This window comes from Lynx canadensis, chromosome C2 (assembly GCF_007474595.2).
Source record: "Lynx canadensis isolate LIC74 chromosome C2, mLynCan4.pri.v2, whole genome shotgun sequence".
Classification (NCBI taxonomy): domain Eukaryota; kingdom Metazoa; phylum Chordata; class Mammalia; order Carnivora; family Felidae; genus Lynx; species Lynx canadensis.
This window is the reverse complement of record NC_044311.2, coordinates 60661086-60685716: the sequence shown is the minus strand read 5'-3', so window position 1 is coordinate 60685716 and position 24631 is coordinate 60661086. Positions and strand designations below refer to the sequence as shown.

The 24631-nt window shown below is 38.0% G+C and overlaps 1 pseudogene; it reads right to left on the bottom strand.

The window, feature by feature from the left end:
• Positions 1-5101: 5101 nt before the first annotated feature.
• Positions 5102-5751, bottom strand: LOC115522846 (annotated as a pseudogene).
• Positions 5752-24631: the final 18880 nt, after the last annotated feature.

Genomic DNA, 24631 nt, shown 5'->3' with positions numbered 1-24631 from the left:
TAACTGTAATAATTACTAATGAACAGTCAATCTCTCTCTCTCTCTCTCTCTCTCTCTGCCTCCTTCAAAACTTCTTTGACAATTCCATCAGAGCGGAAACTGCAAATCTGATCTTATTATTTCCTTATTATAAAGTTGTTCTATTAATTATTGGCCAAAGGATGTTGAGAAATATCCTACTAAAATTATAAATTCATCCATTTCTTTTTGCAAAAATGTTATAGCCTCCTGTGAATTTGTGTATATTTCTGTAAAGTTGTGCTTCACTTACTTTTAGGCTCCATTGTTGGGAGCATGCACATTTAGACAAATTAGATCTCTTTGATTAGTTGACTTAGTTATCATTATGAAAATCTCTATCTTTGGTAATACTCTTTGTTTTGGAGCCTACATTATCAGATATTAATATAACCATACTAACTCTGCTCTGATTGGGGTTTACATGGTATGTCTTTTTCTATCCTTTTACTTTCAAACGATCCATGTTGCATTTAAAATGCAATTCTTGTAGAGAGACCATTATTAGTATTAGTAATTGCTTTCTTAACTATTACTAATTACTATTAGTAATCATTTTTAATCCCTCTGACATTACCACTTTTTATTTGGCAGGTGTATTCCATTTACATTTAATGTAACTATTGGTATGGTTTTTATTTTTTAACACATTTCTTTACTTTTTAAATGTTTATTTTTAAGAGAGAGAGCACGGGTGGAGGAGGGGCAGAAAGAGAGAGAGACAGAGGATCTGAAACATGCTCTGTGCTGACAACAGCAAGTCCAATGCGGGGCTCGAACTCACTAATCTAAGTCATGAACCCTGAGATCATGACCTGAGTCGAAGTCAGATGCTCAATGGACTGAACCTCCCAGGTGCCCCACTATTGGTATGGTTGCTTAAAGTTTAACATCTTACTTTTATTTTCTATTTGTTTTTCCTATTTTTCCTTTGATCTTACTTTCCTGCTAAATTAATCTAGCATATTTTAGTATTCTATTTTATCTAACCTGTTGGATTTTTATTTTATCTTGTATTTTTTTAAGTAGTTGCTCTCGGTATACATCTTTAACATATCATATTCTATCTTAAATTAATGTTATTTGGAAGCTCACCAAATTATAATTCCAGTATCCCCATTTGATCATTTTTGTAATTCTTATGTATATTACTATTACATCTTACACCCCACAATATGAATGTTGTTTTGCTTTAAGTAGGCAGATGTCTTTCAAAGAAATCAGAGGAGGAAAAGTAATTAGAGTCATATTTATCTCCTTATTTATCATTTTTAGCATGCTTCAAGTCTTCCTGCAGATCTGAATTTCCAAATGGTTCATTTTTTTCAATCCAAAGAACTTCTTTTAGCATGTCTTGTAGTGCATGTTTTATGGCAACAAATTCTCTCAGCTTTCATTTATTATTTATTTATTTGTCTAAAAATATATGCAATTTACCTTCATTTTTAAAGGCTATTTCTGCTAGACATAGGAGTCTAGGCTGACACTGTATTTTGGTTGTTTTCTTTTAGTACCTTAAAGATATCAATCCATTGTGTCTGCCTTGCAGTCCTTCTAATGAGATTGTTATTTCTCCATGTGTGTTATACATTTTACTCTGGCTCCTTTTAGAATTTTTCTCTTTACATTTGGCTTTCAGTAGTGTGACAATGATATGCCTAGGTGAACTTTCTGTGAATTTTTTCTGCTTGCAACTCACTGAACTTCATGGGTTTCTAGTTTATGTGCTTTTAATCATAAGAAAAGACATTTCAGTCATTATTTTGTAAGTTTTTTTTTCCTGCCCCATTAATTCTTTCCTATCCTTCTGGGACTCCAATTACACATATATTTGACTGCTTGATACTGTTCCGTAGGTCAACTAATGCTTCTGTTTGGTGTATTTTTTTGCTTTGCTTTTCTTTTTATGCTTTACTTCTCAGAAAAGTGAGAATTGAAAAATAATACTTTTTTTTTTTTTGAAAAATAATACTGTTTTTTGTTTGTTTGTTTGTTTTGGATCCGGAAACTTTCATTTCTTCTCTCAACTGTTGGCTATAGTGAGGAGATTGTTCACATGTCAGCAAGGATTCATTTGACTGGGACTGAGTTGCAGCTCACTTCTGGTCAGCCCAAGCCCCAACATTCAGTTTCCTAAGGAAGGGCTAGTATCTTCATTCTTACCAGGATTTGATGTGGGATTTCAGGTAACTTCTTTGGTTTCCTCCATTTCAGGCATAGGGAGAGTGTGGGAGATGGGACAGATTGGTATGTTTTGTTTCTCTTTTTCAGTCCTGCCTTCACTTGCATCTTTCTTAGTAAATGTGGGAGGGGGTACAGATAACTTGCTGTGTTGAGTAAATCATTACACTTGATAGTTTTTCAGACTCCCAAACTTCCCACCATTGCCAGTAGCTCAGCTGGCTTTGTGTCCACCCAGTTAAGTTCTGGATCTCAAGCAGCTGTCTTCTCTCCCTTCATCCAGACTACCCAGGACACACTATTCTCTTATGAAGGAATCTTTCTCTGGAAATCAGTTCATCAAGACTTTCATGTTTCCATTGTTCTTTGATAGTCCCACAGAAGTATGGTTTTTGAATTATCTGTATATATATATATATATATATATATATATATATATATATTTTTTATGTTTCCATGGGAGCTAAGGTTTTCTATGTCATACTTGGAAGCAGAAAGTGCCTAGAGAAGTTTTAGGTATTTTTTTGAGACTCTACTCAAGTGTTACCTCTTAGAGATCTTTACTGAACTTCTCTTTTTTTTTTTTTTTTTTAAATTTTTTTTTCTCAACATTTATTTATTTTTGGGACAGAGAGAGACAGAGCATAAACGGGGGAGGGGCAGAGAGAGAGGGAGACACAGAATTGGAAACAGGCTCCAGGCTCCGAGCCATCAGCCCAGAGCCTGACGCGGGGCTCGAACTCCCGGACCGCGAGATCGTGACCTGGCTGAAGTCGGACGCTTAACCGACTGCGCCACCCAGGCGCCCCTGAACTTCTCTTTTGAAACCAATTTTTCTGTTGTGGCTCCTGTATATCATCCTATATTGTCAGCTGTGATTCTTTAGAATACCTAGTGGTTTATAGGATCTATCCTTCTATACGATAGTAAAATATTTGAGTCCAAAGCCTCATTTTGTTTATCCATTTAATGCCAATAAATAGTGTAGATTCTGCCTCACAATAGACACATAATGCATGTTTGTTGACTATACCATATTTTCATATATATATATATATATATATATATATATATGTATAACTTCTTATCAAATTGGTTTCCATACAACACCCAATGCTCATCCCAACAGGTGTCCTCCTCAATGCCTATCACCCACTTTCCCCTCTCCCCCACCCCTCATCAACCCTCATTTTGTTCTCAGTCTTTAAGAGTCTCTTATGGTTTCCCTCCTTCCCTCTCTGTAACTTTTTTTTTATTTTTCCCCTTCCCCTCCCGCCCTGGTCTTCTATCAAGTTTCTCAGGATCCACATAAGAGTGAAAACATATGATATCTGTCTTTCTCTGCCTAACATTTCACTTAGCATAATACTCTCCGTTCCATTCACATTGCTACAGATGGCCAGATTTCATTCTTTCTCATTGCCACGTACTATTCCATTGTGTATATAAACCACAATTTCTTTATCCATTCATCAGTTGATGGACATTTAGGCTCTTTCCATAATTTGGCTATTGTTGAAAGTGCTGCTATAAACATTGGGGTACAAGTGCCCCTATGCATCAGCACTCCTGTATCCCTTGGGTAAATTCCTAGCAGTACCATTGCTGGGTCATAGGGTAGATCTATTTTTAATTTTTTGAGGAACCTCCACAGTGTTTTCCAGAGCAGCTGCACCAGTTTGCATTCCCACCAACAGTGCAAGAGGGTTCCCGTTTCTCCACATCCTCTCCAGCATCTATAGTCTCCTGATTTGTCCATTTTAGCCACTCTGACTGGTGTGAGGTGGTATCTCAGTGTGGGTTTGATTTGTATTTCCCTGATGAGGAGTGACGTTGAGCATCTTTTCATGTGCCTGTTGGCCATCTGGATGTCTTCTTTAGAAAAGTGTCTATTCATGTCTTCTGCCCATTTCTTCACCAGATTATTTGTTTTTGGGTGTGGAGTTTGGTGAGACTATACCATATTTTCGATAGCCTCCCTGATCGTGAATATGCTGGAGTTTTCTTGTAGTTGTTCTTGTTGTTGTTTGTTTTGTTGTTGTTTTTCCCATTATAGGAAATTCTCTTCCTTTCCTTTACCTAGGAAACTACGGTTTATGCTTCAACATCCAGCTCAGTCAATCTCATTTTAGTCAGACTTTCCTGATCTTTAAGAGCACTTACCACATTGTATGGGAATTTTAATTATGTCCCCATCTCCAGCCCTAGAGTGCAAGCTATAGAAGGTACTAAAAGGAAGTAACTTAGTATGGTTGAAAGAACATTGGCTTCAATTTCAGATGGACTGGGGTTAATATGGACCAGGTTTGTCCTTAAAATTTTTGAAATCTTTACCTAATTTCTTAAGTTTTCTGAAACTGCCTATGTACTATGTAGTATAATTTTGCTTTCTTTCTGTTTTTCCCCCTCTGTTTCAAGTTTTTATTTAAATTCTAGTTAGTTAATGGGGTGCCTGGGTGGCTCAGTCGGTTGAGCGCCCGACTTTGGCTCAGGTCATGATCTCGCAGTTCCTGAGTTTGAGCCCCACGTCGGGCTCTGTGCTGACAGCTCAGAGACTGGAGGCTGCCTCGGATTCTGTGTCTCCCCTCTCTCTGCCCCTTCTCCACTCATGCTCTGTCTCTCTCTGTCTCTCTGAAATGTATAAATGTTAAAAAAAATAAATAATATAAATCCTAGTTAGTTAACATATAAGGTAATATTGGTTTCAGCAGTAGAATTTAGTGATTCATCACTTACATACAACACCCAGGACTCATTACAACAAATGCTCTCCTTAATACCCATCCCTCGTCTAGCCCAATTCCCCCAACCTCCCTCCATCAACCCTCAGTTTATTCTCCATAGTTAAGACTTTCTTGTGGTTTGCTTCCCTCTCTCCTGTTTTTCCCCCTTCTCCTATGTTTTCCTCTTCCTCCTTAGACAGAGTGTTGATGATTTCCTCCTTCTTGGCCTGGAGCCACTCTTCACAGCCCTCGTGTGCTTTCATGGTCTTAGATCTGTGGGCCCCAGCCTGGTCATCCAGAAGCTTCTTGCAAGCCTTGTCTGCCTTCAGCTTGTGGATGTGTTCCATGAGAATCTGCTTGTTTTTGAACATGTTACCCTTCACTTTCAGGTATGGACTCTGATACATGTGGCGGTCAACCTTAGACTCATGGTATCTTCTGAGCAGGCTGGCCCAGATTCTCATCCTCTTCATCAGGTTACCTTCTGAGGCTTCTGAGCATTGGCAGTGCCTTTTCTTTTAGAAATGCCCATATGCCTGCCCTTCCAGCAGGCCGAAGTGTTTTTCCAACACTGAGCTCAGGAATGGACGGCTGCAGGCTTCTGGATGACCAGCCCATCTTTGATCAGTTTCTGGATCTGATGATGGGACTTGGCATTGACAATTGCATTGGTATCATTGGGGTCCAACCAGTCCTGCTTTTTGCCCACAGTGGAGGACACTGGAGGCAAGCCTATTCTGAAGCCTGAGCATACTTATGGGTGCAGCTGTAGTGGCAAAAGGAAAGCTAAACCACATCTTCTTTATCCATTCATCAATTGATGGACATTTGGGCTCTTTCCATAATTTGGCTATTGTCGATAATGCTGCTACAAACATCGGGGTGCATGTGCCCCTTCAAATCGTATTTTTGCATCCTAGTAGTGCAATTGCTGGGTCATAGGGTATTCTATTTTTAACTTTTTGAGGAACCTCCATACTGTTTTCCAGAGTTGCTGCACCGGTTTGCATTCCCACCAGTAGTGTAAGAGGAGTGCCCTTTCTATGCATCCTTGTTATGGCCTATAATTTTAAAGTTCATAAAAATCCAGACTGAATATTTTTCTGAAGGATTGGGGACTTTTTATTTCCCACAGTAAAAACCTCTTATTGACTATGTTATCCACTTCAGAGAATCTTATTTTTTTATGTTTGTTGTAGACTGACAATAGTATATTTTACATGGCAAGATAAAATTAATTTGCATTTCTCAGTTGTAGTCAAGTCACTTCTTCTCTCTGTGATAAAATATTGAAAGGGAAAAAAAAAAACCCACTAGGACATCCTGACACATGCATACATTTCTGAAACATAAACAAAATGAAGAATTTGAGAATCCACAAATCAATTTTTCAGTGTAGATATTCGTTATCTGCTCTCTTGCTTGACTGAACAGCTCTACGACTGAACGAGAATTAGAGCTCATTCAGTTTTTTGCCACTTCTTCTAGCACATTCATGAAGCAAAGTGCCAGGATGAAATGGGCACACGACCAACTTTGTGGATTTGTTTCTCCTCTACATCAGGATGCTACCAGCCCAAATGTGCTTTGTTTCTTTTCTCTGCGACCCTTGTGCTTGATTTTCCTCATCCTCAATTTGCAATTTCCTGAGCCTAAAGTCATTCTCATCTTACGTGCAACACAGCCTTTTTTCTTTTTTTGCCAGGGCGTTTGAGTTCACTGTTTTGAAAACCACATAAGATTCAACCCCCCTCCCCACCCCAATACACCCACCACCAAACTCTGCTGACTCAGCAGGGCATTTCTCCTCTTGAAAGGCAAAGCCATTTCTAGGGAAAGTTCTCCTAAAGATGATTTGTTTTTTCTTAGCCTTATAAGTTTTGTCATCGTCTGCATTTCTCTCCGCATAAAAGGCTCCCTCCTGCCTTTCCCTTTTATTTATTGGCTGCTGTACTAACAATAGTTTTCCTGGAAGCAGGGGCATTTCTTTCCTTCTGACTTCTTGCTGGTCAACACAACTCTTCACTTTGACATGTTACATTTGGGAATGAAATATTAATATATGAGACTGGGCAGTGTTTCAAGAAAGATAAAATAAGGAAATAACATATATTTGATAATTTTTTCACATGGAAAATGTGTTGAGTGCGTGCACACGTGGATCTTGTCATGGGATAGGGAGTAATTTATTTATTTTTAAAACAGCATTATGGGGGTGCCTGGGTGGCTCAGTGGGTTGAGCCTCCGACTCTTGATTTTGGCTCATATCATGATCTCAGGGTCATGGCCCCAGGCCCTGTGCCAGACTCTGCTCTGAGCATGGAGCCTACTTAGAATATTCTCTCTCTCGCTCTCCCTCTCCCTCTCTTTCTCTCCCCTCTGTCCTTTTCCCCTGCTTGTGCTCTCTCTCTTTCTCCCTAAAATTAAAAAAAAAAACAAAGAGCATTATGGACCATCCATATAGCTTTTATGACATGACTTTGTATCTTTGCAAACCTAAGGTAATTCTCTTGCTTATCCAAATGGAATTTAGCAATTCAGTTGGTAGCTGGAAAAACAAAAAAAAACCCTGGAAAATGCAAAGGAATTGGAACGAGGGAACACAAGTGAGAAGTAGAAGGCGGTGATGGAAAGGAGCCAAATTTCTACCACTGAGAATCTTTGTGCTTAACTAATATCTCATCAGTTCTGCAAGCAAGTCGCTGAATTTTTCATGTTTATAAATGAGATACTCAAGGATTTAATGATTAGGAAAGGGGAAAAAAACGGTAAACAGTGTTGTGCTTACCATGTGAGACTGGGGGACAGTGCCTTTCTCCCTGGTCTTTCTTCTACAATAACAACAACCAGATCTGACATTATTGTGATATTTTATTTAAGTCCTGTGAAAAGCAGAGACAAGTGATGCTGGCTTAAATTTCCTGGAGATATTTGTGATATCTGTTTTTCATCATCCTTTGCTCTTATCAAGAAAAGGGCAAGAAAAATTGTTCATGTAATTTTTTCCGATTAAAATGCTCATTGACAAAAACTTGAACACTTTAGTGTGTCAGCATCATTGTGTTTATTTTGAAAGAACTTTGTCATTTGCACACTCTTATTCATAAAGCATAAATATTTATAACATGCCCAGGCATTCATGACTAGTTTCAACAAAGCAGAGCAGAATAAAATGAGCTGTTACTTCTTAATAATAAGTCAAATTGGAGTATAAAAAATAACAAAAATCTCTAGGGTCGTGATCCCAATTTTACCCACTTATTTGAAACTGTATAAGAGTCCATTTGGGGGCGCCTGGGTGGCTCAGTCGGTTAATCATCTGACTTTGGCTTGCGGTCTGTCAAGATCTCGCAGTCTGTGAGTTGGAGGCCGCGTCAGGCTTTGTGCTGACAGCTCAGAGCCTGGAGCCTGCTTCGGATTCTGTGTCTCCCTCTCTCTCTGCCCCTCTGCAGCTCACACTCTGTCTCTGTCTCTCTCTCAAAAATAAATAAACGTTAAAAAAATAACAGTTCATTTGGATATCATTTTAATATAAAAATAAATATAGGGGTGCCATCTGGGTGGCCCAGTCAGTTACATGTCCGACTTCAGCTCAGGTCACGTTCTCATGGTTCGGAGAGTTCGAGCCCCGCATTGGCTCTGTGCTGACAGCTTGGAGCCTGAAGCCTGCTTAGGATTCTGTGTCTCCTTTTCTGTTTGCCCCTCTCCTGCTCGAGCTCTGTCTCTCTCTCTCTCTCTCTCTCTCTCTCTCAAAAATAAATAAATATTAACAAATAAAAACATAAAATATATGAATAAACATATATAAGTAATATTCCTTTGTTGTACACATAAACTATGCTTGAAATGTGATCAAATTAAGATTTTCTTGGAACTTAGTAGCATATTTCTTTGAAATTTGGTTTATGGAATATATGAATCAGAATTATCTAGGTTAGGGCTTCTTAAACTATTTGGGAGAAAGGTCTTTTTTATTTTTTATTTTTTATTTGTCTTAACCCGTAGAGAGGACTGAAATTCTTGTCCTATGCTCTGTGCAATGAGACGAGTCCACTAATTATGGGGGCTTGGATGTTGCAACAATGTCAGATTGTTCATGAAGTTTCTAGTCCCTTATTCTCATTATCAGTACTTCTTTCTTCCAGGAGGATAACAAATAGTTTGGAAACTTGTGCTCATCTTCAAAGCTCGTCATCGAGTAGCACTGAGTTAGCAGGCTCGTGAAAATCTGAATCAGACCCTTGTGAGGTTGATCTTAGGGATCAGCATATCTAACAAGTCCCTAGGTGATATTTATGTAGCCTAAAGTCTAAGACCTTTTGCTTTCAGGTAAATACAAATATCAACATTGCTGTCAATCACAAGCCCATGCAACCTAGTGTTAATTATGGTACTTTATGGGGCAAATCCGTCTGTAACAGGGAATTTACTCCACAGCCAAGCACATGGTCTCCCTACAGTGTCTTTACCGGTAAATGCCCAGGGACTGCATTCATTTTTCATCATCTGAAGACCCCTACCCTGTCCCGTACACACGTTTGGTCTTTTTTCCTGCCTTGACTTTCAAAGGATTGCACCAGATGATTCATCTCTCCTACTTCTGCATTTCTTTGACTTTTTTTTCCTGCTTATTCTGCCCATTTGCCTTGCTCCAAGTTCAGTGTTATTTTTGTTATATATATTTAAAAAATTTTTTTTAACATTTTATTTATTTTTGAGACAGAGAGAGAGCATGAACGGGGGAGGGGCAGAGAGAGAGGGAGACACAGAATCGGAAGTAGGCTCCAGGCTCTGAGTCATCAGCCCAGAGCCTGACACTGGGCTCGAACTCACGGACCGCGAGATCGTGACCTGAGCTGAAGTCGGACGCTTAACCGACTGAGCCACCCAGGTGCCCCTGTTATATATATTTTTAAATGTTTATTTATTTATTTTGAGAGACAGAGAGGTAGAGAGCAAGCAGGGGAGGGGCAGAGAGAGAGGGAGACAGAGAATCCCAAGGAAGCTCCACAGCTGTCCGTGCAGAGCTGGACCTGGGGCTTGAACTCAGGAACCAGGAGATCAGGATCTGAGCTGAAATCAAGAGTCTGACGCTTAACCGACAGAGCACTTAGGTTATATTTTTATACATACTTTCTTCCTCAGTGATTTTACTCATTGTGATGTCTTCCTTCTGTCATCTAGATATTATTAACAGTTCCAGTTTGGGTGGTTAAAATTTTTTTTATGTTAATTTATTTATTTTGAGAGAGAGGAAAAGCACAAGTGGGGTATGGGTAGTGAGAAGGTGAGACAGAATCCCAAGCAGGCTCCACACCATCAGCGCAGAGCCTGATGCGGGGCTCCAGCTCATGAACCGTGAGATCATGACCTGAGCCGAGATCAAGACTTGGGTGCTTAACTGCACCACCCAGGCGCTTGCAGGTTTGGTGATTTTAATCCAGTGTTTTTTCTACTATTCCACTCTGCCTGTAAGATTATCATCCATGAAACTCTGATCCCATTCATTTCTATCTCTGCCAGTGCTAATAGCCTTTTGACTCATGCCTTGAAAATGGCCACAGAAGCTACATTCTGCACAATTGTGTTTATATGCCATTCAGTCGTACTTCAAAGTGAATGCTGTCCCCTGGAGTTGTGCACCATAGTAGTCCCGATTCTCCCAACCACCCTGGCTTATAACCATGCAGCCAGACTTCTTTACATTGTTTACATTGTCATTTATTTCTACATTCAGCAATAGAGCACAGCTGGGAGCGGCTGACACAGAGCCAGGGAAATGCATCCATCAGCAGTCAGTTCTGCACGACAGCACAGAATAGAGAACAAAGATGGATCTGAGGGCAAACAGACCCAGGATCACCATGCCAGGATACCTACATTCAGGAAATGTATTTTTGTGTGGGTTAGCGTGGGATCTATTAAGCAGAAATTTTTCCAGGAGGGGGAGGAGTTCTGAAATCATGCCCTGGCAACTAACTTCCTCTTGAGGGAATCCCTGAGTAAGCTATAAAGAGGTAAAGCAAGACAAAGGAATACCTTATTTTCACTGAGGTTTGGACACCAGTCTTCAAGTAGAACTCCAGGAGGTGGGGGTGAGCCATGCAGAAGGCTCCTTTTATGTCAAGTGAGCCAAACCCTCAAACCAGAGTGGGCCACATGGCTTTCTCTCTTGATTCTACACTTCTGCACGAGCTCTTCCAGATTTGTGACTTAGGATATGTATGGGCAAAAGGGCAAAGCGGGCCAGAATCAAAGAGAGATACAAAGAAGATCAAGAAAGTGTGTGCCCTGATATGAGACAGCTGGCTAATGTTGCCTCTTGAGTGTGGCTCAGGCCAGGCCATAGATCTAGACTTAGCTATCATGTGGTAAAGGAACGATGAGACACGGTAGGGTCGCAGTAAGGGAGCAGGCCCTGGCCTGCTGAGTACAGCCCAGCCTGTGCTGAGTGGAAGAGAATGGAAAAGGGAGACCACCCAAAACAACGTGTTGACTTGCAGCCCTTTCAAAACCTCTTACAATGTGACTCAAGTCCATCGTCTACCCTCTAGATTTGGGGAAGGAAGTGCAGTTCTGTCTCTGTGCCAGAGCAAAGGGGGCACAGAGAAAAAGGAGTCATGGTGCCTGCTCTGAGGAGGCTCACACATGTGACTGGAGGAAGCTAACCTGTAATTATTCCTCTTCCCTTCTCCAGTGTCTGTCATGAGCATGGCAGGTGCTTTAAAAATGCTAACATAGGTTGATTGATGTCATAAAAATAAGAAAGTAAAAAGCTTCCTGCTTTTTGATATTTACCAATATGGAAGCACATAGAAGTGTCATGCTAGCCAGACCAAATATTAACCTGGAATTAGACACTTTCATCTTTTAAGTACATCTCTGCAGCATGACTTTGAGCAAAGGCGTCCAGCATGTAGCGTTAATGTACATCATTACAAAACTCACCAATTATAGTGCTTGCTGCTATTTCTTGTATGCGACTTTGTCTTCCCAACTCTTTATTGATTGAAATACCAATAATATAATTGAAAATGTGAACCTGAGGCACCTGGGTGGCTCAGTTGGTTGAGCAACTGACTCTTGATTTCGGCTCAGGTCATGATCACAGGGTCCCAGGATCCAGCCCCGTGTTAGACTCTGTGCTGAGTGTGGAGTCTGCTTGAGATTCTCTCTCTCGCTCTCCCTCTACCCCTCCCCTGCACATGTGCATGCTCTCTCTCTCTCTCTCAAAAAAAAAATTTTTTTTCAAAAAGACAAAAAAATAAAATAAAAAGTGAACTTAACCAGTGTTAAAGGATGTTCTCTGAGCGATACTTTCATCATGTAGGAGTTTGGAAAAAAAGTTTCTTAGAAACAGTTTCCCAGGCTTCTTCTGATCATAACAATATCTTTGCATTTATTATAGAATACAGATTCTCAGGACTCTTGGAGATTCTGAGTCAGTAGATCTGATGCGGGGCACCAGGAAATTGGAGTTTTTAGCAAGTATCCCATGTGAGTTTTATGATCAAGGAACACAATTGTAAGGTGTCTGTCTCTGAAATCTAATATTCTATAATTCTATTGTAATCTCTTGGACCACAATGAACATATCTCTAATGGCTGTATCAGAGTCAGCATTGCACTGAGAACAAAGAGGGTGTTCAGTATTGACTTAATTGATCATTGGTGAGCATTTGACAGATTCTCAGCCTTCAATTCATATGCATATTTTTTTCAATATACAACATTTATTGTCAAATTGGTTTCTACACAACACCCAGTGCTCATCCCAAAAGGTGCCCTCCTCAATACCCATCACCCACCCTCCCCTCCCTCCCACCCCCCATCAACCCTCAGTTTGTTCTCAGTTTTTAAGAGTCTCTTACATATGCATATTTTATAGTCAGTGGCGTTTGGATGGTGACTTGCAGGTGAAAATGGATCATTAGAAACAAGGTTATTGTGATTTTCAAAGCATTTCACATTTCACAATGTCTTTTTATTATGGGCGCTCTTGCAAACCTCATTACAACCTGATAAAGTACTGATATTTTGCAAATGTAAAAGTCCTGAATTTTAAGAACCTCCTCCCTTTTTCCTCAGCTACTGCATATGGAATTAAGATTCAAATTCTTATCTCAGGGTTCTTTATGATCTTTAAGATCTTTCTATCAGGCTACTCTTCTAACACTGGCAATCTCGCCTGTTCTTGTTGTAGACCCAGCAGAAGAGAATTCACTACTTTATTGTTGCATAAAAAGACTGGCATTGAAAGTGAAACCAGCTAGTACCAAAAGTGATAACTCTTATTATGTACAAAGCATGAGGCCAAAGTGGAATATTCAAGAATGTTATTGCCTCTCAAAAAAAGGACTTTAGTAATTTCTAATGAGCTCAAGAAAATGCCCATCCAGTCCAATCTATACATCTTCATATGTCATCATTTTCCCACCACAATATTGACCTTCATTCTTCTAAGTGATGTGAGTACATGGTGTACTTTTGAGAGGGTTGGGGAATGAGCCCTAATGAGTTAGCAAGAAATTTTTAGGTCTCCCTTCAGAGGATAAACTCAAATTAGAGGGATAATTGAACATCCATTGCAGGTGCTTGTAAAATGTTCAAATTCTTGAGGTCCACCTCAGACTGACAAAATCAGAATTTCTATGATTGTGTCCTTTATGAGATATTTATGCACAGTTACAGCAGAAATACTGCTGGAAAGAGCTTGACCTGATTATGTGTATAGCGGCAAATCTTTTTTGAGGAGCTAGTTCCCTAAGTATATGTCAAACTTGTGGCAGCTTTCTGGGGCACCTCTAAGAATAGATCAACACCAATGAAGAAGGTGTTTGTTTGGGGCACATAGCATTTTGTCTCAGAGGAATTAAAATATCAGATACTTTACCTCTCTTATTTTTTTTAATGTTTATTTATTTTGAGAGAGAGAGAGCACGAGTGGGATAGGGGAATAGAGAGAGGGAGGGAGAGAATACCAAGCAGGTTCTATGCTGTCAACACAGAGCCTGACACAGGGCTCAATCCCATGAACCGTGAGATCATGACCTGAACTGAAATCAAGAGTTGGACGCTCAGTGGACTGAGCCACCTAGGCTTCCCTTACCTCTCTTCTTGATAGCAGAAAAAAAAAAAAAACAAAAAAAAGAAACAACAACAAAAAAAACCCCATGAGTTTGAGAGATGAAAGGACAGGGCAGCATTTTTTTTTAACCAAGTTAATTGTTATTTTCTATTTAATCTCATTAGTCTGAATATCTTTGGGGAAATAAGCAACTGTATTCTTTGACAGTATTATTAAATCCTAAATTGTGTCCATTTGTAGGTGGCTTGTATTTATACAATCAGAAAAGAAAATAATTCTCAGGTCAGCCATCTCCAAACGATTTCCATTGGAAATAAAATATTTTAAAAATCTACGGATAGCAAGTGTTGTTTGGCCATGTGCTCTATCAGAGCTGGGGGAAAAGTTAAAACGAAAAAGTTGAGAAACCCTGAAATGTTAAGTTATAGTACAACTCCACCTGATGGATATCTGTTGAATTTCACTTGTGTTGAGAAACACTATATATATGAGATGCCATCTGAATTTATATTTGATCACAATTATGTGACAGTTAAATGGTTAGTGATATGGATAGAGAAAGGGCTGGAAGACAAGACATCCAGATATAAACAGCTTTTGATATGTGTACAAAACTTGCAGTGAAAATATTTTGTATATTTAAAATTTTTCCATATTTTCATCTATATCTATATCTATATGTAAACTTAACAGTGAAAAAGGTCAGCAAAATACATTTTTTAAAAGTAAGAAACATTTTACAAAGTGCCGACAGGCAGTTTTTGGGGGCTGTCTCCATGATAAAAAGGTTATGCTGCTTAGCTCTTGTATCCTGTTTTTAATTGGTTGTGACTTGTAATCCAATAGTTCAATAAAAACAGAAGTGAGATAATTGCATTTTACTTCCACCTTTTCCACTAACTTGGTTTGCTATTATGGGCAAATAATTTAATATCTCTGCTTCGGTTTTCTTCAGTGAAATGAGGACAACCACATTAGCTTTTTTCTAAACTTTAGCATCAAGAATTAATTGAGGCAATGACTGGAAAGAATCGCTAGTACATGAAGAAAATGTTCATTAATATTCTGCGAGATAATATCGTTATTTCCTTGAGCAGTTTAGTAATACTAGCAACCTAAAACTTTTTTTGTCAACTAAACCTAAATAAGGAATGACAAAAAATAAAAAAAGATTTTGGTAAAATCAATAAAAATGAATAAAATAAGTGGAAATGGAGATCTGTTCAACTGAGCATAAAAAAATATTGGATATGCTTCATAAATAAGTTAACCCTAGGCTGCTAAAAAATCACATTAGTAGCTTAAATAAGATAGAAGTTATTTTTTTTTAAGTTTATTTATTTTGAGAGAGAGAGGGAGAGAGAGAGAGAGAGAGAGACAGTGCAAGTCATGGAGTGGGGGAGGGGGGGAGAGAGAGAATGAGAATCCCAAGCAGGTTCTGTGCTGCCAGTGCACAGCCTGACATGGGGCTCAAACCCACAAAACCATGAGATCATGACCAGAGCCAAAACTAAGAGTCAGATGCTTAACCGACTGAGCCACCGAGGCACCCCAGAAGTTAATTTTTTTTTGTAAGAGTCTGGAAATGGGCATCCAGACTGGTAGGGGCACTATCACTAACATTCCCTTGAGTGATAAGAATTTAGTCATAAAGACACATCCAACTTTTAGAGAGGCTTAGAAATGTAATCCCTAAGTGTTTACTATATTATTAGGGAAAGGGGTTAAAATTTTTTTTTATGTTTTGTTGTTTTGTTTTAGGCTAACTAGCATTCGGTTCATTATAATTACACTTAGCTTGGTTTCTGGTAACACTTTGTGAAATCATTGCATCATTGTAAGGAAACCATATCCTACATTTACTCCCTCCTGATCTCATCCCATCTGATTGCTTTAAATTATACCAAATGTAATTTATATTTCCAGCTTTGATCCTTGATGGAAATATACCAGAATGGTATAGTGAACATCCACTTGGACACCTAACATCTCAAATTTAACACGTTAAGTCAGTTAATGGACCAACATTCACCCAAAATCCAGAAGTTGGATTTCATTTCTCCCCTTCACGTGAAGTCAATCCCTGACATTTCCATTTTGTCTTTCTTCAACTGCTAATAGAAACTCTGAGTTTTAGATAGGCACCTGGCATCCCAGCTACAGACTAGTTTTCCAGCTTCCTTTGCAGTCACATATGGTCACATGACTAAGCCCTGTTTTATGGGATAAAGACTGAAGCCACCCATGTAATTTCCAGATCATGCTCATAAAAGAAGTGATGGCAAATGGAAATCTCATACTTGTACACAAACATTTATAGCAGCTTTACCCATAAGAGACAAAAACTAGACAGAATGAAATGTCCATTAAAAGATGAATGTATAAACAAATTGTGGTATATCTATTCAATAGAATAGTTCTCAGCAACAAAAGGGAATAAACTGCTGATACACACCAAAACATGAAAAAATTTCAGAAACATTAGGCCGAGTGACAGAAGCTTTACACAAAAAAGTACAAACTGCATGTTTGCATTTATACTGAATCCTAGAACAGGAAAAATTATTCCATCCTTCTTCCATAGTAGCAGCAAGGTTAGTGGTTTTCTGGGAGTATTCACTGCAAAGAGGCAAATAGGAACTGTTTTGAAATGATATATATTTTCCATATCTTGAGTTAATTGGTAGTTATACAGGCAGATACATTTGTCGAAATTCATTGACCTGTAAACTTAAAATGTGTATAATTTATTGTACGTACATTATATATGCCCCAATAAAGTTGGGTAAATGAAAAGATAGCCTTATTTGCAGTAGAAACCAAATGGTAACAATTAAAAATTAATCATGTTGAAAAGAAACAGTTCTCAGAAATAGAAATACAAATGGCCATTAGAAATGCTTAAACTCACTAGGAGTAAATGTAAATTGAAGATATGATTTAGACATATCAATTATCGAAAAAACAAAGAGGATTCCAGTTTCTGATCGGGCCTCTAAGCTTTGGAATCACCATTCATTCCTAACAAGTGAAAAGTTGAACAGACTGAAAACTCAACAATGCTCCTTAGATCTGTAAGAAAAGTATGCTTACCGGGCAAACCACTGCCTCTAAATTGTAGACACCTATAGGCAAATACAGAGAACCACAGCTTGCTGGAACAGAAACTTGGGAACCAGTGCCAGGGTAGAGGAACTTGAACTGTGATTGAGGAATTGCTGGAGGTGCAGTTTAACTCAGAGTTAAAAACTCCAGAGAGATGCACTTATTGGAAGGATGCCACACTTTTGTGAGCTTTGCCTCCTGAAATTCTACCAGGTTCTCACAGAGAATATTGGGTGAACATGCCCTCATGCCTCCAGTAGGGGGAGGGGAATTTTTTTTTTCAAATACATCAAAACATTCTGTTCTAAAGAAGGTCTACCCACAGGGGTTGCACCAGGGTGTCTCAGTTAGTTAAGCATCTGACTCTTGATTTCCACTCAGCTCAGGTCTTGATTTCAGCTCAGGTCATGATCTCATGGCTTGTAAGTTTGAGCCCTGCATCAGGCTCTGTGCTGACAGTGTGGAGCCTGCTTGGGATTCTTTCTCTCCCTCTCTTTCTCTGCCCCTCCCCTGCTCGTATGCACATATTCTCTCTCTCTCTCTCTCTCTCTCTCTCAAAATCAATAAATAAATCTGTGTTTTTTTTAAAGAAAGCCTACCTGCAGGAGAAATTGTTTAACCAAAGTCTAACCTGATGGCATTTTTAATAAAATGGTTTAATAAAATAGGTTTTAATAACCTAACTGATGGGAGTGAAGGGAAATGCCCAACTTTAGCTGGCTTTAGTCATCCTGTCCCCCTTAAATGGGAAGCAAAACAACTGAGAAACATATGAGAAGTCAAAGTCCAGAGGCACAGGCTCAACAAAGGACTGAAACAATTATAGGACTTGATTGTTTCCCCTCCTTCCACACTTTCTACCACATTACTAAAGGCATTACAGCAATTCCTTTTACCTAGTACACTGTGTCCAGCTGTCAAGAAAAAAGATACTAAAAGGCAAAAACAAAACGAAATAAAACATAGTTCTAAGAGACAAAGCAAGTATCAGAACCAGACTCAGATATGGCAGACATGTTTTGGCATGATCAGCTTGAGAATTTGAAACAACTATGGTTCATACACTAAAGGCTTTAATGGATAAAGTAGACATCATGCAAGAACAGATGGGCAATGTAAGCAGAGAGATACATATTCTAAGAAAGAACAAAAAGAAATGCTAGGAATCAGATATGCTGTAGCAGAAATGAAGGATGCCTTTGATGGGATTATTACTGGACTGCATATGGCTGTAGAAAGAATCTCTGAGCATGGGGATATCTCAAAAGAAACCTAAAATTGAAAAACCAAGGGGTAAAATCTGAAAAAAAAAGAACAGAATTTCCAAGTGCTATGGAGGTGCAAGATACATGTAATGGAAATAACAGAGAAGAGAAAAAGGAACAGAAGAAATATTTGAAGCAAGAGTGACTGAGAATTTCCCCAAATTAATGTTAGATACAAAACTACAGATCTATGAAGCTCAGAGAATACCAAGCAGAGTAAATACCAGTAACTATACCTGGGTATATCATTCTCAAATTATAGAAATCAAAAACAAAGAAAAAAAGCTTAAAACAAGGCAGAGGCAGAAACACCTTACCTAGAAAAAAGCAAAGACAGGAATTATATTGATTTCTCCTTAGAAACTGCAAGCTAGAAGAGAGTAGAGTTAAATATTATATTTTAAATGCTTATTTGTTTATTTTGAGAAAGAGAGAAGGGGAGAGGCAGAGAGAGAGTGGGAGAGAGAGAATCCCAAGTGGGCTCCACACTCAGTAGGGAGCCCAACATGGGGCTGTCAGAGACCCCATGACCATAAGATTATGACCTGAGCTGAAATCAAGAGTCAGACACCCAACCAAATGAGCCACCCAAGTGTCTAGATTTAAATATTTAAAGTGTTGAGAAAAAAAATCCCACCAACTTAGAATTTTGTATCCTTAAGAATTTACCTACTTGTGATTAGCACTGTTGTATGTAGTGATGAATCACTAAATTCACTTCTGCAACTAAGATTACACTGTATGTTAACTAACTGAAATTTAAATAAAACTTTGAAACTAAAAGAGAGAGAGACAGAGAGGGAGAGAGAAGCCTATGGAAAAACTGTATGCCAAAAAAAAAAAAAAAAGGTGGTTACCCAGAATCATCCTTCAAGAAGGAGAAATAAAGAATTTTACAGGCACACAAAAATTGAGGAATTTGTTTCTAGTAGACTTCCCTTGAAATAAATGTTAAAAGTTCTTTAGAGAGGAAGAAAATGATATAGGCAAGAAGCAGATCTATATAAAGAAAAGAGCACTGGAGAAAGAACAAGTGACAGTAAAAGAAAAACTTTTATTTTTCCTTTTCTTATTCTAAATTGAGTTAACAGTTAACAGTTTGTTCAAAATGGTAAGAGTTAACTTTGCAAAGTTACAGTACATATATATGCTTATATATGTATAGTATATATGTATATATACATGTGTGTATGTGTGTGCGTGCTTATATATAAATAAAATGAATGACAGCAATGGTACCATGAAAGTGACAGAAGAATTAAGATTATTTTGTTATTATGAGGTACTCACACTCCCCATCAAGTGATATAGTGTTATTTGAAAGTGGACTGGGATGAGTCGTGAATGTATATTACAAGCAGTAGGACAACTACTGAAAACATTAATTTTTTTAATGTTTATTTTTGAGAGAGACAGAGACAGAGACAGAGCACAAGTAGGGAAGGGCAGAGAGAGAGAGAGAGAGAGGGAGACACAGAATCTGAAGCAGGCTCCAGGCTCTGAGCTGTCAACACAGAGCCCAACATAGGGCTTGAACTCATAAACTGTGAGATCATGACCTGAGCCAAAGTAGGATGCTGAAACAACTGAGTCACTCAGGAGACCCTAAAAAACATTTTTTTTTAAAAAGGCATAACTGATATGCTAAGAGAGGAGAGACAATGGAATTCTATAAAATGCTCAATTAAAACTACAAAAAGAAAAAGTGGAAGACAAAAATAAGAACAAAGAACAGAGTAACAAATTTTAAGAAGAACCAGATGTTATAGATATTAACCCAACTATATTAATAATCACTTTGAATTTCTGTGGTCTAAATGTACCAATTAAAAGACAGAGAATGTCAGAGTGGATTGAAAAACAAAACCTGGGGAGAGAGGAAGATGGTGGCAGCAGAGGAGGATGCTAATCTCTCCTTGTCCCACTAACACAACTAGATAACTATCAAATCATCCTAAATATCCTAGAAATTGACCTGAAAACTGACAGAACAAACTCCACAACTAAAGGAAGAGAAGAGGCCACATTGAAGAAGGAGCAGGAGACATAACTGGCTTTTTTTAACATATGAAAGAAGGCAGAGAATTAGACAAAATGTGAAGATGGAGGAATTTATCCCAAATGAAAGACCAAGATAAGGCCACTGCCAGAGATCTAAATAAATAGATATGAGTAACATGACTGATGGATTATTTAAAGCAATAACCATAAGGTTACTCACTGGGCTTGAGAAAAGAATAGAAGACATCAGTGAGACCCTTACCATAGTGATAGAAGAGTTAAAAAAGAATCAGAGATGAAGAGTGCAATAAATGAGATTGGAAACAGGCTTGATGCAATGAACAGCAGACTGGAAGAAGCAGAAGAACAAATTAGTGACCTAAGCCTCTTGCTCTGGGAACCCAAGCTGGTGCAGCCACTCTGAAAAACAGGATGGAGCTTCCTCAAAAAATTAAAAATAGAACTACCCCATGACTCAGCAATTGCACTACAGTTACTTACCTGAAGAATACAAAAGTACTAATTCAAAGAGAGACATTCACCCTGATGTTTTATAGCAGCATTATCTACAATATGCAAGTAATGGAAACAGCCCTAGTGTCCATAGGTAGATGAATGGATTAAGAAATGTGATGTATATCACAATGGAATATTATTCAGTCATCAAAAATGAAATCTTGCCATTTTCCACAACATGGATGGAACTAGAGAGTATAATGCTAAGTGAAATATGTCAGAGAAAGACGAATACCATATAGTTTCACTCATACGTGGAATTTAAGAAACAAAGCAAATGGGCAAAGGGGAGAAAAAGAGAGAGAGGGAAACCAAGAAACAGACTCTCAATTATAGAGAACAAACTGATGGCTGCTAGAGGAGAGTTGGGTGGGAGGATAAGTTAAATAGTTGATGGAGATTAAGGAGTCCCATCGCGATGAGCGCCGGTGCCCTATCAAGTGTTACATCACTATATTGTACACCTGAAACTAATATTACACGGTATGTTAACTAACTAGAATTCAAATAAAAACTTAAAACAATTTAAAAAATAAAAAAGAAAGACAAAAGCCAGCTATATGGTGAGCTGTGCCAACAGCTCAGAGCCTGGAGCCTGCTTTGAATTCTGTGTCTCCCCTCTCGCTGCCCCCGCCTTTTTGCTTCTCTCTCTCTCTCTCTCAAAAATGAATAAACATTAGAATTTTTTTAATTAAAAAAATAAATGTAAAGACCCATACAGATTAAAAGTAAAGGGATGGAGAAATATGAAACATGCTAACCTACTCAAAATAAAGCAGGAGTATTAAATTCAGACAAAGCTGACTTCAAAGCAAGGAAAGGTATTGGGAATAAGGAGAAGCATTACATAATGATAAAAGGGTCAATTCTCCAAGAAGATGTAACTCTTAGGCATTTATGCGCCTAACAACAGGGTGACAAATTATGTGAGGGAAATACTGGTAGAACTATAAGCCAAAATATATAAATCCACTATCAGTTAGAGATTTCAACACCCCTCTGTCAGAAATAGATAGATCCAGCAGGCAGAAAATCAATCAGGCCATAATTGAACTTAACACCATCAATCAACTGGATATAAAGGACATCTATTGACTACTTTATCCAACAACAGCAGAATACACATTCTTCTAAAATCACATGGAACATTCACCAAGATAGACCACATTCTAAGCCATAAAACACCCATTAACAAATTTGAAAGAATAGAAATCATATAATGTTTGCTCTCAGACCACAGTGTAACTAAACTAAAAATCAATAAAGCATGATCGCTGAAAAATCCCCCAAATACTTGGAGATTAAACAACACTCTTCAAAATGACACATGGTGAAAATAGAAATCTCAAGAGAAATGAAAAAAATATTTTGAACTATATGAAAAAGAAGACACAACTTATCAATATTTGTGGGATACAACAGTGCTTTTGGGGAAATTTATAACATTGAATGTACACGTTAGAAAAAAAGAAAGATCTGAAATCAGTCATCTCAGTTTCCACCTTAGGAAACTAGAAAGATCAAATTAAATCTAAGGTAAGCAAAAGAAAAGAGATAATACGAATTAGAACAGGATTAATGAAATGGAAAATAGGAAAACAGTAGAGAAAATTAAGAAAATCAGTTGTTGGTTCTTCAAAATAATCAACAAAATCAATAATTCTCTACCCAGGCTACCTAAGGTAAAAAGAGGACACAAATTTCTAACATCAGAAATGAAAGAGGGGAGGATCACTATAGATCTACTGGACATTAAAAGAATAATCAATGAATACAGTGAATACAATGAACAACTCTAGGCCTACAAACATCATAGCCTAGATGAAATGGACCAATTACTTGAAAAATACAATGTGTTAAACACACATGAAGAAATAGACCATCTGAATAGGCCTGTATATATTAAATAAATTGAATCAATAATTAATAACCTTCAGAAATGGAAAGTACCAGGCCCAAATGGATTCACTGGTAAATTCCACCAAACATTGAAGGAAAAATTATACCAATCCTGTACAACCTCTTTCAGAAGATAGAAGCAGAGGGAATCCTGATTCATTCTATAAGGCCAGCATCACCTTAATACCAAAACCAGACAAAAACATTGTAAGAAATCTACAGACCAATATCTCATGAGCATAAGTGCAAAAATTTTGTCTTCGTTTCCATAAATTGTGGGATCACCCTTCATTCCTCAGCTTTTTATCTAGTCAATTCCAAGTCCACTAATGAATTTTTCAGTGTGAATACTGGATCCTTTCACTTTCCCTTTAATATTTCTTCTTATGCCCAGGCCTGGCCACTAGTATGTAATTGACTTGACTATAGCAATAACTTCTAAATCAGTCTCCTTTTGCCAGAGTATGACTCCCACTTCTTTTCTTCCCCCTTCCCCACTTACCCTAATCCCTTTTCATGTTTCAGTAATGCTGGAAATTTTTAAATTCTTTAAACTTACCATATTTTAACTCACTGTGGGGAAGTTTGCATGTTCTTTTTTCTTTCTACCCAGAATGTTCCCTAATTTCAGCATCCCCCCAGCCCACCCAAACCAGTCTGGAGCTCCTACTCAACCATCTGGGCCAAACCTAGCTAGGACATCACTTGCGTTAAGAAGCCTTTCTTGAGCCTCTACTATTGGGTTAGTGTTCTTCGTCTGTGCTCCCACAGATTCACACAGTTTTAGCAGTTGTTATTCTGAATTCTTCTCTGTGTCTCTCATCTAGACTATTTTTTTCCCTGTAAAGACAATAAAATTCTGTCTTGTTTATGTTTGTAGCCACTATATATCAAAGGACCTGGTATGTAGTAGATCATCAGTAAGTATCTGGTGATTGTCCATGGTTTCACATTAGATGTATATGGTTTTCTGAGTTAGTGTGAACATGGGTACATAGATCATGTTAACTCAAAGTGGGCATAAGAATAGTAAATCTAGTTTGCTCTATACGGGAGAGAATTGTGACAGCTCCTTTGGAATGTTTTGAGAGCAACTTCTGCAAAGGTAAGGTGGTTATAAAATGTTTCACGAAATCTGATGAAAAATCTGCCCTTGGGGATGAGAACTGTAGGAGAATAAAGTTGATGAAAGAAAATTACTGTTAGACATCTCATGTCAAACAAACCTTGTAACTCTTGTTTTGTGCCTCCCAGCTTGAGTGCATAAGAGAAAAATGCAAATTTTCCAAATGAAGAACAGCTAACAGTGCATAAATCTCCAGAAGACAGTAGGATACACTTATTAAAACTTGGCAAGGATCAGAAATGAATGACTTTTTCTCTGAAATGCCAGCTTTTTTCTTTTTAAGATTAGCTTTTCCCTAAAGCTACATCAATTATAAATAATTGTCTGCTAGAAAAACGGGCACAGCTAAACTTAAAGCAAATAAACTAAGAAATGAAACTGATTAAAAAATAAACAAGAGATTTTAGCAGTTTTTGAGAGAATGGCTTCAAAAGAATGCCAAATGGCTTTCCTATCTTTGCATATATAGCAATATTAATTTAAAATTATGAGAGACATGGATTAATATTCTACAGCTGTTTAAAAGAATTCTCTGGGAATCTACACTTGGACTTGACTTATAAAGAAAGTTACTTTTTATTGCAATTCTTCTGGCACTCATTGCAGTCAAATTTCTTTGTTCTGAACAACCAAAACCAACTAGTTTAAGTTACAAAGGAGAATTTATTTTAAGGATACAGGGGTGTATCCTGAAACCCAAGGGCTAGGA